Source organism: Aythya ferina (assembly GCF_964211825.1).
Source record: "Aythya ferina genome assembly, chromosome: 4".
Taxonomy (NCBI): Eukaryota; Metazoa; Chordata; class Aves; order Anseriformes; family Anatidae; genus Aythya; species Aythya ferina.
This window is the reverse complement of record NC_140300.1, coordinates 47,399,378-47,411,923: the sequence shown is the minus strand read 5'-3', so window position 1 is coordinate 47,411,923 and position 12,546 is coordinate 47,399,378. Positions and strand designations below refer to the sequence as shown.

The following is a 12,546-nucleotide window of genomic DNA, read 5'->3' as shown; positions in this document are numbered from 1 at the left end:
TTAATTTTAGAAAAAATCTTTGTGGTAGGGATAAGAAGAAAAAAAAAACTAGACAAGTGCTTGAACCACTAGCCTTGCAGTGGCATGCTGCATCTTGTGCTCTCTTTCTGTCTCAGTCTGGGATTATTTTTGGTTCAGAAATGTAGCTTCAGTAAGAGAAATAGTTCATTCTCTTCCCCTTGATCCCTTGTATGCTCCTCTATGACATAAGAGAATCGAACCAAATCTTCTGCATCCTGCTCAAAAGCTTTAAGCGCTGGGCTACAACATGAAAAGAGGTAACATGATCAAAACTGGTTGGTGCTGACCCACACTTATGTTAAAGGAAACAGCAGGGGCAATCATTATGCTTTGTATGGAGGCTGACTCTATTTTGGTGCATAGGTATGCTCTGAAATTAAGTCTTCAGAAGGCTCAAGCAGATGAATGCCTAGTTTCTGGATTCTCTTGAAGTAAAGTGAAATAAAACTTTCAGGTGCTTTAACTTAAAGATAACAAACTGTGTCTCCCGTAACCAGGAAGCAGCAATGTAGCAATGATTTTTACTTGTATAGAAACTATGTGATTTTGATAATTTAACACCCTTTTTAGCTTTAGCCCTTATTGAGTGTTTAAAAGATGTGGTATTTCTCTATAGGTTTTGATCTCAGAGAACTGAATGTACATTTTTTGATTACCTACAGTTCTACCCATTTGCTTTTATCTTCAGACCTCTGAGGAAATACAGATTAACAGTTATTATTCTTTTTTGACTTTGTAATTGCCCCACGTTAAAACAAATAAGCAGGAACTTGTGGACAGAGATCTAAGAAACAATTACTGCATTTCTGATCTATGTATGCCTGATTCAGGCACCACTTCAATGCTTTGGTCATAGTGTTGGCTTCCTCCAGAGCTGTATTTCTCTATCAATATATAAAGTCTTATTTTATTTTATTTAAAAAAGATGAATCGATAATGTGTGTGCCGAAATAGTTTTAGTGTAAATAATTGAATTCTAATAATGTTGAGTATAAATCCAAATCCCTGAGGAGAAGGCATTCAGTGTAAGAACCATCTACATTTAGCACAGCTGCTGACACTCTTACAGAACACAAAGCAAATTTGCACTTTTAAAACAAGCATTTGTAATCTGTGATCTACAAATGTGGTGGGAAGCCATAGACCCAATTTTAAAAACATAGACATGATTTTAAAATCAGATAGCCAGGTTTTAATAGCTGCAATATATAACATCTACCTTTTGTTTGGAGTCACTGATTTGGTGTGTCTTCTCAAAGCCTCAGCACTAACAATACTTATGCTGACTTATGGAGCTTATGTGAGTCCATACAATTTACAGCAGCACCTTTGGCTGCCACATAGATTACTGCCTGCATTGTACCAATCTCATGAAAATATTTTGTGACAGCTAATGTCACATCCCTTCAACAACTGAAGAATTACAGTGCCCAATTGTTTCACCACTGCAATCTTTTGGCATTCACAGCCTTGTGAAATATATGGGGAGATGAAGACGTAAAAATGGCAACCCGTGGCAGGGATGTCCTGATGGGGACATGCTGAGGAGAAGGTAGTGCCCTGTAGACTCTTCTGCCTGAGCACTGTCATGAGCAACACTTACTACCCCAAATCTCACTTGAAATGATATGTTTCTTCATGAAACTACTCAAGGAAAAGCACATATGTTTTTATCCCTTTCTCCAGCCACTTGCTAGTTAGAGTAGTGTATTACCCCAAGGTATGATTGAGTTAAACTCAAATCTCGTTGCCTTGTGAATCCTGCAGTACTGGAGTTGTCGGGCACCTGTTGAGACCAGCATCTCTGAAGCAGGTAAAAGAAAGTTCTTTACCCTAGGAAGTAGTTGGGAAGGTGCCTGGCACAGACTCTGGCATGGTGAGGTTGGGATACCTGATTGTCCCCTCCCACAAAGTCCAGCCAACCCTCAGGGGACGTCACATCTGTGACATTCAGTAGCTGCTTACAATGTCACCTCTCACAGCCAGCAGTTTCTCATGTTGTGTCCAGCAGTTTCGTGTGTCCTGGTCAATTAGCTCCACCTCAGGCAGGGGTCCAGTCAGGAGGTAGGAAGCATGAGCACAGCTCTGGATTATCACCATTCTTCTCTTCCTTGGGTAAGAAGGCTGCAGAATACACTTCATATTGTCCTGCAATTACAAATACAACAGGCATAATTCAGTACAGCATAGAAAACCAAAAGGAGAGAATAACACCTTTTCACCTGTCAAAAGACAGATTTGTGAGGGAAGAGTTTTAAGTGTTTTTTCTTGTGTGATGATCAATTTATTCGTAGCTGACCTTTAGTATAAAATCCTTCTACTGTTCTACCTCTTTAGAACATAAGAGGATAGAAAACTAGAAATAAATGATGAAATGGTGAAGTTAATTTTCAGAATATGAAATACATAATTGTTTTTTCATGTCCTGAACAAAAGCTCACTATTTTTTTCCCCTGTATTTTAACCTACATTACGATTTTAATTCTTTGGTCTCCTTTTCCAGTGGTCTCAATAAATGACTCAAAAAACCTCTTTCATGGACCAGGCAACACAAAATATCTGAAAGTAGTAAAAATTTGGATGACTCATCAATGAATTCCTTCTCCCCGTCTTGAGCAGCTGACCAGCAGGAATTAATGATTCTGTTTTCCAGCACAGATGGAACAATTCTTTTCACAGATGTCTGCAAGTGTTGCACTGATAATCTAATTCTTTATCTGATTCTAGGAATGCAAACAGCATTTGGAAATAGCCCTCTATAAACTACAAATTGTTGCAGTTTTTTTCTGTGCTGTTAATAATAACACCTCTGTCTTGAAGCTGGGGATGTGACCTGACTTAAACTAATTCATCCTGCACTCACATGAAGTTTATTACTTTGAAAGAAAATGACTAAACCCACAGAATTTTGTGGTAGAGATGCAGTGGTGTTGGGTACCATTCAGTCCCATGTTACTGTCTAGTTCACATGGGTCATTTCTTTTCATCTTTAATTTTGGAAACAGTTCCTTGTCCCCTAATTATATGCCTTTACAAATAATTTCTGGTTACTGAAGCAACTGAAAGGAAAATATAAATATGGATTGGAAAATTAGAGTATTTTCATTGAAGTTGCCCTCAGGAAAAGGTAAAGTATTACAGCAACAAAATTATTACATATGACTGAAATACTGGATTGTCAAACATGGAATAGGAGAAGGAGGAAAAGGACCTGGGGACATTGGTTGATGAAAAGCTCAACATAAGCCAGCAGTGTGTGCTTGCAGCCCAGAAAGCCAACCGTGTCCTGGGCTGCGCCAAAAGGAGAGTGGCCAGCAAGCAGGGTGAGAGAGGTACCCCTCTACTCTACTCTCGTGAGACACCCCCTGGAGTACTGTCATCAGCTCTGGGGTCCCCAACAAAAGAAGTATGGTCCATTGGATGGCCGTGAGGATGATCAGAGAGCTGGAGCATCTCTCCAATGAAGACAGGCTGAGGAAGTTGAGGTTGTTCAGCCTGGAGAAGAGAAGGCTCTGGGGAGATCTTACAGGGGCCTTCCAGTGCCTAAAGGGGGCTACAAAAAAGCTGGGGAGGGATTCTTGGTCATGGAGTGGACAAGGGATAATGGCATTAAACTAAAAGAGTATGTTTAGATGAGATATTTGGAAAGAAATCTGTATTCAGAAGATAGTGAGGCCCTGGCATAGGCTGCCTCAAGAAGCTGTGGATGCCCCCTCCCTGGAGGTGTTCCTGCCCATGGCAGAGGGTTGGAATGAGACAGTATTTAAGATCCCTTCAAGCCCAAATCATTCTATGATACTATAATTTTGGGAATTCTTCTTTGTAACTGTTGCAAAGTCTAGGAAATCATTGGGGTTGTTTGTGTGTTTGTACAAGGCAGTGATCAGGGAAGAGAAATTCAGTAGATTTCTAGCAGTTATTCTCAAGTTTTCAAGATCTGCTTAAATGAATGACAGGTGAAAGATACTGCATAAGACATCTGCTCATTCTATTTCTTTGGAACCCTTTCCATTGTCAAGTGCTACAGATGAAATTTGTTCTAAGACATCTCATCATCAAATAAGATAGAAGTTGAGTAATTTTTAGTAAAATAACTTAATAGAGAAGTTTTTTTTTTTTTTTTAAAGAAGTTTTCTTCAGGCATGAATCATGAAAAGTCATTAGATGGGATGGGCTACTCTTTAAAATTTTTAAATGAATTTTTGTTTTACTTTGAATTAATTTTGTGTTTCTTTTGGCATAAGATTCCCATCTAGTTCAATTCATATAATTTTAGCCATGTGACTGCATGCACATTTTGTGCATTGCAACTCTGCTGCAATGACATGCAGCTTTTCCTTTGGGGCAAGTTTTTCTCTTCTGTTTATTCCCCATGAAATGAAACAAAAAAATAACACAAAATACTTTGACAAAGAAGCTACCACCTTTAGACAGTCATTGTTCCCTGCATGTTTATTGCATGTGCCAGATTGTTATTGCTTCCTTATAGCATCTGTATGTAATCTAACCATAACAAAAATGGTCTGAAACTTTTGACATGTTTGGAGAAAATACAGCTGCAGGGAAGCTCTGGCTTGAAAAGCTGGTGCAGTACAAAATAAAAATAGCAGGCTTCAAAAAAGCAGACATCATAAATCAGGGGTTGTGTAGGTGAACTCTCTTCTGGAATACTGTTTAAAAAGAAAAAAAAAAAAAAGACAAAAAAGAAGCTGAAGAAATCTGGCAACTCCTTACTTAGAGATGAAGTATTTAGAATAAAAGTGTAAACTATGCTATTGTGGGGAGAAGAAAAGCAGAGTAATAAAAATCAGCTAGGTTTAATCAGTATTTTTTGTTGCCCTCTAATACAAAAAGAGACTGCACTGGAAATGGAAATGAAATCAGATTGCAGAAGATACAAAGATATATATAAGGCATGAGGCCCAAAACTGGAATAAGGAAAGGAACTAAACAAGGTGCAACAGAGAAGGGACATTGATGGGAAAAAGAGATTGTTGGACAAACAGTTGAAAAACAAAGGATAGGGTTGGGACTGTGCTTAGTGTTAAATGCATTGTGAAGTCTGTCTGGTATGTAATTGCTTTTAAAGTGCTTAATGCTCTTTTTCTGTTTTCACTCAGAAGTTAAAGGTGATCAGGTGCTAAACACAAGAGAAAACAAAAATGGCAAAATCTCCAGTCAAGAAGGTAAATAACAGTTTGGAATATATATAAATAAATCAGATATCTTCCTGCTGTCCTGGCCCAATAATCTTCACTTTAAAGTGCCTTGAACTTGGCTAAGTTAATTAGAGAGGTTAACGGTTATCTTTGCAGACAGGCTAGTCCATGAATACTTGACCTACTTTCCTGATCATTTGTTAAAATTAAAATCTGTGGAAAAGGGAATTATAAACCAGGAAAATACACTGAGAAAACACTAAAAAGTAATTAAAGATCTTTAGTGACTCATTCTCTGTTGTTTATCAAAATAGAGATCAAAAGGTAACTTGATTATGGTATATAAACACTTTCATGCAGCTACTTTTGCTGGGTACTAATGGACTGTTTAATGTAACAGAAAGACATAATATGAAGCAGCAGTGAAGAGCTGAGAGCCAGACAAGCACAACTTGGAAATAATGTGTGGCTTTTTAATAATGAGAATAATTAATCATGGGGATAAATTACCACAGGAAGCACTATATACTCTACGCTTTAGTCAACGCACTTAAAATTTGGGCTCAAATGGGGGGAAATTCTTGTAGGATTTTACACTATTCCTTCTTCCCTCTAGTTATTGACTATGAAATAACCAGAAAATGGATGAAATCCTATGAAAGTCTTCTCATTTATCCACAAGATTAACAATGGCATTAGAACAGTTCTCTTTTAGGACCATGTTTTTATGGTATGATGAAGGAGCCCTAGATTACATCTCAGACTAGAGAATACACAATTATTACTTATTAGCCAATTAGTTTGATTATTTTCCAGCCAAGAGATGGCAATTTAATTTGGATTATAACAGGTTTATAAAATTCTGAAATGTCATTTAACATTTGTCAAGCATGTTATATAGTTTGCTATATAGCTGTATATATTCTATAATGCAGTATCACATTCATCCACAGATACTGCCAATGAGAATTTGGAAAACCTCTCTTCCTTTATTTCAAAGAATGAAAACGCAATGATCCTACTTCAAAGAACTCAGTATTTTTTAACATTGAAAGTCCTTTCCAGCAAAGGTCCAATCCAGTATGTGAAACACATGAAACTGAAAGTTTCATACTGTAACAAGTGAAAATTTAGTACAGTCTGCATAACAGCTTAGTGGATATTGTTACTCAATAGTTCAAAAGAGATGTCAATTAAAAGTGTGAAGAAGAGATGGAAAAAGATGGGGGCATTTTCAGGTGTGAATGTGTAATTTATTTGGAGCCAGCAGACAAAGCTGATGTAAAAATAGAACAAATGACACAAGTCAGTACTGCTACTGGAAGTTTGCAGAACTTACTATGGTGAGAGCTCTGACAATCCCTCTTAACCACTGAAGTACTCTTGTACCTAAAGACCTAAGCAAAAAGGTTGTGATATGACACTACGATGAAGGGATTATACAATAGAGTACTTGCAAAGTCAGAGCTCACGACTTCAAGGAAGTGGTTCCTTTCCTTGGAAACAGGCACCAGACCTTTTTTTTTTTTTTTTTCTTCCAGTAAAAGTCCTAAGTATTGCAACTTTTCCAAAGATGAATTAGTGGCAATGTTCAGACTAGTTTTCTGTTTCCTCTACTGAAGAGGTTCTTGAGCATGACACTGAGGAAGTCCAAGCAATCAAGTGGTACTTAGTTCAGTGGTTTCATGGTTGTTGTTTTATTTTTTTTTTCCTCCCCACTTTGGCAGGTGCTATTTGCAGAATACTTATTTGCTTATTAAGTTAGCAAGGCAATCTACTTGAACACTGCACTAATAGCAACAGGTTTAAAAAACTTTTATGCAGATAGAGGAACTATTTCATTTACCTACAGTGCTGCACATAACCTTTTATAAATGCTTAATGAGTATAAGGGATATTGCAGGTTCCTATTCCTGCAATCTCTTGGTGCACTACTGTCATGTCTGTTCAAAATCATTGAAGTTTCCTGGGAACACAGATAGATCAAGCACTTTATAAAGAAGAAACAAGTAATGCATTTTTTTTTTGTCACATTTTCTTTTTTTAGGTTCCAATTTGTTTATAGAGAAGAAAGGAGAAAATTTCAGAATTTATAAATGCACTTTTTGTATATCCATATATTGGGAAATGGAAAAGTTGAATTCTGTGTTAGTAATAACCTCCCTTTCCATTTACTTGAAAGGAAGCAGAAATCTACTACTTTGTCAAAACATTGTATTAAACTAATAAGCACTTCCAAACAGTCAATGCAAGCCAATTAAATGTGATTCCATGTTTCTAGACTAACAAGCAGAGAGTTACATTTAAATTGTGATTTTATTTTGTAAAGACATAAGCCCCTCTTCAATGTGGTCTATAAATTAACCAGGTACAATATGTCCCATAGAGATTAGCAGTTCCCTCTCTGTAGGAGCATAGATAATACACTCAATAGGCACTTTAAAACTCTGAGGAATATCAGTACAATGTGTTTCACCATATTTCAAAATCAACAAAATGACTTGTGACATAGTAGCTGATCATTCAAAATCTCCCTGTGTGGCATGGACAGCTGCATCTCTTGTTTCCTTTGCCACTCTGAGACATTAAGCCTGTGTTATTATATTGGATGCTGGTTTCCCAGGATCCCTTACTATGAGAACACAGACACTGAAAGATGCAGCATGCCAAAGTCATACAGAAGACATTTGCCATATGGTCTGAGTGTTGTCCAAACGTTTTTTGAACTCTGTCAGGCTCAGTGCCATGACTGCTTCCCTGGGGAGGCTGTTCCACTGCCCAACTACCCTTTCGGTGAAGAACCTTTTCCTAGTATCCAGCCTGAACCTCCCCTGATGAAGCTTTATGTTATTCCCTGAGGTCTTATCACCTCCTAACACCCCTATATGCAAGTAAACTAACAATGAGAAGACTGTTTCTTTGTGTGGACATCTCAACAGCTGCTTTCAAAAAATAATGCAAATTAGTGAAATCAAGAAAGGCAATTCACATATTCCAGCTTTAGGGACCTAATGTTTATAATAGGGGTCTCATGTCCCTGTGTATCCAATGGTATTTACAAAGATTATTCAAAATTTCTTGCACTCCTCAACTGCCCTTATGGAGCTGTAAGAGGTTACTTAGAGTTAGCTTCTATATATGTATTCCCAGAAGTACTAAACAGCCATTATAAAGTGCCAGAGACTGCTGAAGGGTAAAGTAAAATTGAACTGTTTACATTTCTACTCATACTCACCAAATACCATTGCTAACATCTTGCATTGAGTCTGCCAGACTGCTTTCAATGTGGCTTGATCAAAACAAGCACCTTGGCATTCCTGTCACGATGTTTCTTCCTTTTTGCTTCTCTCTACCTATGGTCTCCTTTCTCACACATCAGCTGTATGTTCCTGTACAAAGAATTCCTGCTAGCAAGTATGGTACACTACAGTCTCCTTGTGTTGGAAATGATACAAGCTCTTGTTCACAACTACTTTTAAATCAAGTATATTGCTTGAAAAAAATCAACCAAGTTATCTTTAAAGTTCTTTTCTAAATATACATACAGGAGTATAACATTCAAATTTGACTGAGTATTTAGATGGGCACAGTTATTTTAACAGCAAGTAATAAAAGAATGTAAGAATAACAATGCTCTCCTTTATATTTTCTAGTTAAGAATAATTTGATGCAGGGGGCATATAACTTATCTGCTTCCAACTGAATCTTTTTCTAATTGTATCTGTGCACTTTCATCCCCTCAATGAGAAAGCCTGCAGTCAGTATATTAAAAAGCCATAATAAATAATATTTTGAGTTTATATAGTTCAATTAAGTCTCTAAACTTTGATAAAAGAAGCATGTGATTTTTATTTAATGTTGTTCCCTGGATTGTTTGTATTTCAAATATTACTTTGATTTTTAGACTCAGAGAGAAAGTGGCAGTAAAAAGTAAGTGAAACACATGCTTGGTTACCCTGACATCTGCAGCTTTAGATGGTATATGGGATTGTAGGCAATCATATTTTCATGTTGTGTAGGCACTTTTCATATTTTTTTGTAGCTGTCACTCACCGTAGCTACATTACAAGTCAAAAATGATGGTTAAACTAACAGATGTATGTCATATAACTCACAGAGGAAAAATACTACCCTCAGAGTACACCTGAATATAAAAATTTAGTTCAACATCAAGCTATCACTTGCCAGTTGGAAGTATTATCATGTAGTTTTACTGAATAGCCCTAGGGGATGTCAAGATGGATTTTTAGAGAGTGATTGCATCGTGTTCTAATTTATTTCTTAGACAGACTTATGTACACAAACGTTTACTGGAAGGGTTCATAGCTGATTATACACATACTTTAATGGTGATTTTTTTTTCTTCTTAAACAACCATCCAAACACAAAGGAAAAAGAAAAGAAAAAGGAAAACTCTCCCCAGTGGCTACTTGGGAAGAGAAGCAGCAGAGACTCCTGAAAAGAAGTCTCTTTTCAAAGAAAGAGTGTGGGTGTCCTCTGCAGTGCGACACGTGCCCCCTGCATGACACTTTTCACGGTCTCTACCATCACCTGTTCAAATGCCACTTTGATCAGGTGCAGGTGTTTTATTCTCTGTTCAGCTCTTTGTTGTATCCCCCAGCATACACTAGGAGTTAGAAAGGGCAGGGGGAAGGGAGGATTGACTCTCACACCAGTTGCTATCACTTCCCATGAGAACATGCCATGGCAACAGTATTAGGTTCTACTTAAGACAATATTGGGGTCTACAGGTGAAAAAGGCTACAAGCCACTGTGACTTACCCAAGGAAATTTTTAGCCTCAAGAGCTGCAGTGAATTCTATGGAGATTCTGGAGATTTTAAGTACAAAGGATGGTAGGATAAAAATTACATCTTGTGCAGTGCTTTTCCTGTGAAGAAAGTTAAACAATTATGACTTTGATCCTGCAATCAGATTTGGCAGCATGAAATTCTAGCTAGCACATAGATGGGCAATACTACAAAACTGCAGAACTGGAAAATAGATTTGTTTTGAACTCTTTAAAAAGACCAGCACTCTCCTGGGCAGACATTTTTCTCAGTCAATTGATTCTAAAATTGAAGAAAAGCTATCAAGAAAAATCACTACGTTGTCTCTCTTTAGGTATGCTGCCCAGTCAGCACTGACAGAGACGGGCAATCAGTATTTATTGATTCATCCATCACTTTTCCAGACTTGATGGACTAAGGCTTTAATAGCTAAATATACTCTGGTTCTGGCAGAGATTTGAAATAAGACAGCAAAACAAAATCAAGACTTTCTAGAATTGTAGCCTTACAATATTATAAGGGGTTAAGGAATTTCTGTTCAGTTTAACTTTCAGATTTCATAAAAAATCATTATCTTAAGGAACTTTGGAGATCAGTTTTTTGAACTCAGGAAACAACATTTTCATTGTATTAATGTAGCACACATTATTGTGATGTGCAACAATATTTGTAAATAGTTCCTCATGTTCCTTATTCTTAGATCATTTCTATAATTCTATTACTGTCTAAAGAAATAGATATTGCTGGTATTTCTTTTTTTCTTTTACAGTTACTTACATCTTTGTTTTGTACAGAATCTTCTTAATTAATATGCTCTTTTCTTGCCTCCACGTGTACTGTAGATATTCTTTCTGATCAAAAATCAACTCACTGTGATTTTGTCTTGAGGGCCGTGATTCAAGTCCTTGTGTGTTAACCAGCTGGAGAGTAGAGTGGTAGTAGCTTCAACTGGACTACATGACTACGTTCACCCTGAAGAAAGTGAGTTAAAAAAAAAAAAGACATTTTAAGACTGTTTCAGAATTTTAGCATTTGACTGCTTTTAAATTTTTTTTTCCATGTATTTGTGCTATATTTTTAATAGAGAATGACAAAATATTTAGTTGATTTATAAATACAGAATACCACATGGCTGAGCATGTCACTGCAACAAAAACACCGGAAATGTTTATGAAAAATTATACTGAGCCTCAAATAAAATATTATCTGGTAAGTGTAAAAAAAAATTCAGCATCTAATGCTAGCTACCAATCACTTTTAAAATGTTAGCAAATTAATCATAATGTGAAAGCTGATGTAAGTATCTATCTCATTCTGATTACAAATATTCAGAAGAATTTAGTTTATGAAATTAGTGTAAAAATTTCCTTTAAAAACAACAACAACAAAAAAAATTTACATGAATTTCACAGATAATCCTATGCTTTTTCCATTTTTAAATTCTTTAAATAGTTGGGTTAACTCAAATTAGAGCTTCTCTTTTTTCTTTTTATTATAGTTTTGAGTAATAGTCTGTCATTAAGTTAACAGCTTTTCTTTAGTCTGGACTGCGAGGTCCATGTCTAGAAAGAGGCACCTACACTGAGAGATATTTACATATTTTTAGTATTACAGAGATCTAAAATAAATAAAGCATTCTTGTGCTTAGTTAAAAGTGTATGTTAAATAATAGCAAGATATGCTTGATATGTAAGTAATGAAGTTATCTCAGACCACAGGGATAGCATGAAACAGAGGATGTGAAATACTAAACACATTTAAGATTTGAATGCAAAATTACAGCATTAAAATGTAAGTCCTTTTTGAACCAAGGTGCTTTTCCATTGACACATAAGCAAAGACACTTGGGAAGAATAATTACTTTGGGAATTCTTAGACAGGAAAAAGACTGAAGGAAACTTTCCTGATGAGTATTTCCTTCAGTATGGCTCCATCATTCCCTGTAATACAGTTTATTTGAGTATCTCCTGTTGTATTGTTTGGACATTTGCTGCTTTAAATCATTGACAATGTTCATATATTTGATTTAGTGACTGTCTTCCACTTTTAGATCTCTAACAGTCATCTCATGCATAGTGCCTGATATCAGAATTTACCTTAAACAGAATAACTTCTGGTAGTAGAGGTGAATTAAAATGAAAGATTTGGATCCAGGAATGCTGAGCATCTGCTAACTGCGCATTTTTATTTTTATTTTTCATCTTAGAATAGTTAAATCCAAAATTATTACATTGATTTTGATGACCATTGCTAAATTTTCTTTAACTGCTGTCTTAAGGAAGGTTGTTGCTTTGAAAAGTGATTGATTTTGCCTGTGGTAGGTAGCTACTGGTGTCACCTAATGTTTTAGGTAGTAATCTAAGTGCCTTCTCAAGCAGTCCTTGTTCCTGTAACATTACGCAGCTACAGAGTCTGAATGGGGAGTACGGATATGGGTCCTTAACAAAATTGTGGTTGTTGCTATCACTACTGCAGGTAGCTCATTCACAGGGTGTTAAAGGAAACTCTCACTCCTTGAGGTTGAGCAGGAGAAAAACACATTTTGCACAACAGCTACTGGGATCAAAGAGCAAAAAG

At 36.4% G+C, this 12,546-nt stretch overlaps 1 protein-coding gene across 10 annotated transcripts in view; it reads right to left on the bottom strand.

The window, feature by feature from the left end:
* RXFP1 (relaxin family peptide receptor 1) overlaps nucleotides 1-12,546 on the bottom strand; it is a 102,876-nt gene that overhangs the window by 60,708 nt on the left and 29,622 nt on the right. For 7 of the 10 annotated variants that reach the window (XM_084518307.1, XM_084518304.1, XM_084518303.1 and 4 more), the window contains exons 2-5: nucleotides 10,747-10,941; nucleotides 9,963-10,070; nucleotides 8,416-8,569; nucleotides 1,987-2,169 (exon numbers count right to left, since the gene is read on the bottom strand). The gene's annotated coding sequence lies outside the window, so the exon portion shown is untranslated. The remainder of the gene's footprint in view (nucleotides 1-1,986; nucleotides 2,170-8,415; nucleotides 8,570-9,962; nucleotides 10,071-10,746; nucleotides 10,942-12,546) is intronic. The other 3 variants (XM_084518309.1, XM_084518305.1, XM_084518310.1) reach the window with 3 other exon arrangements.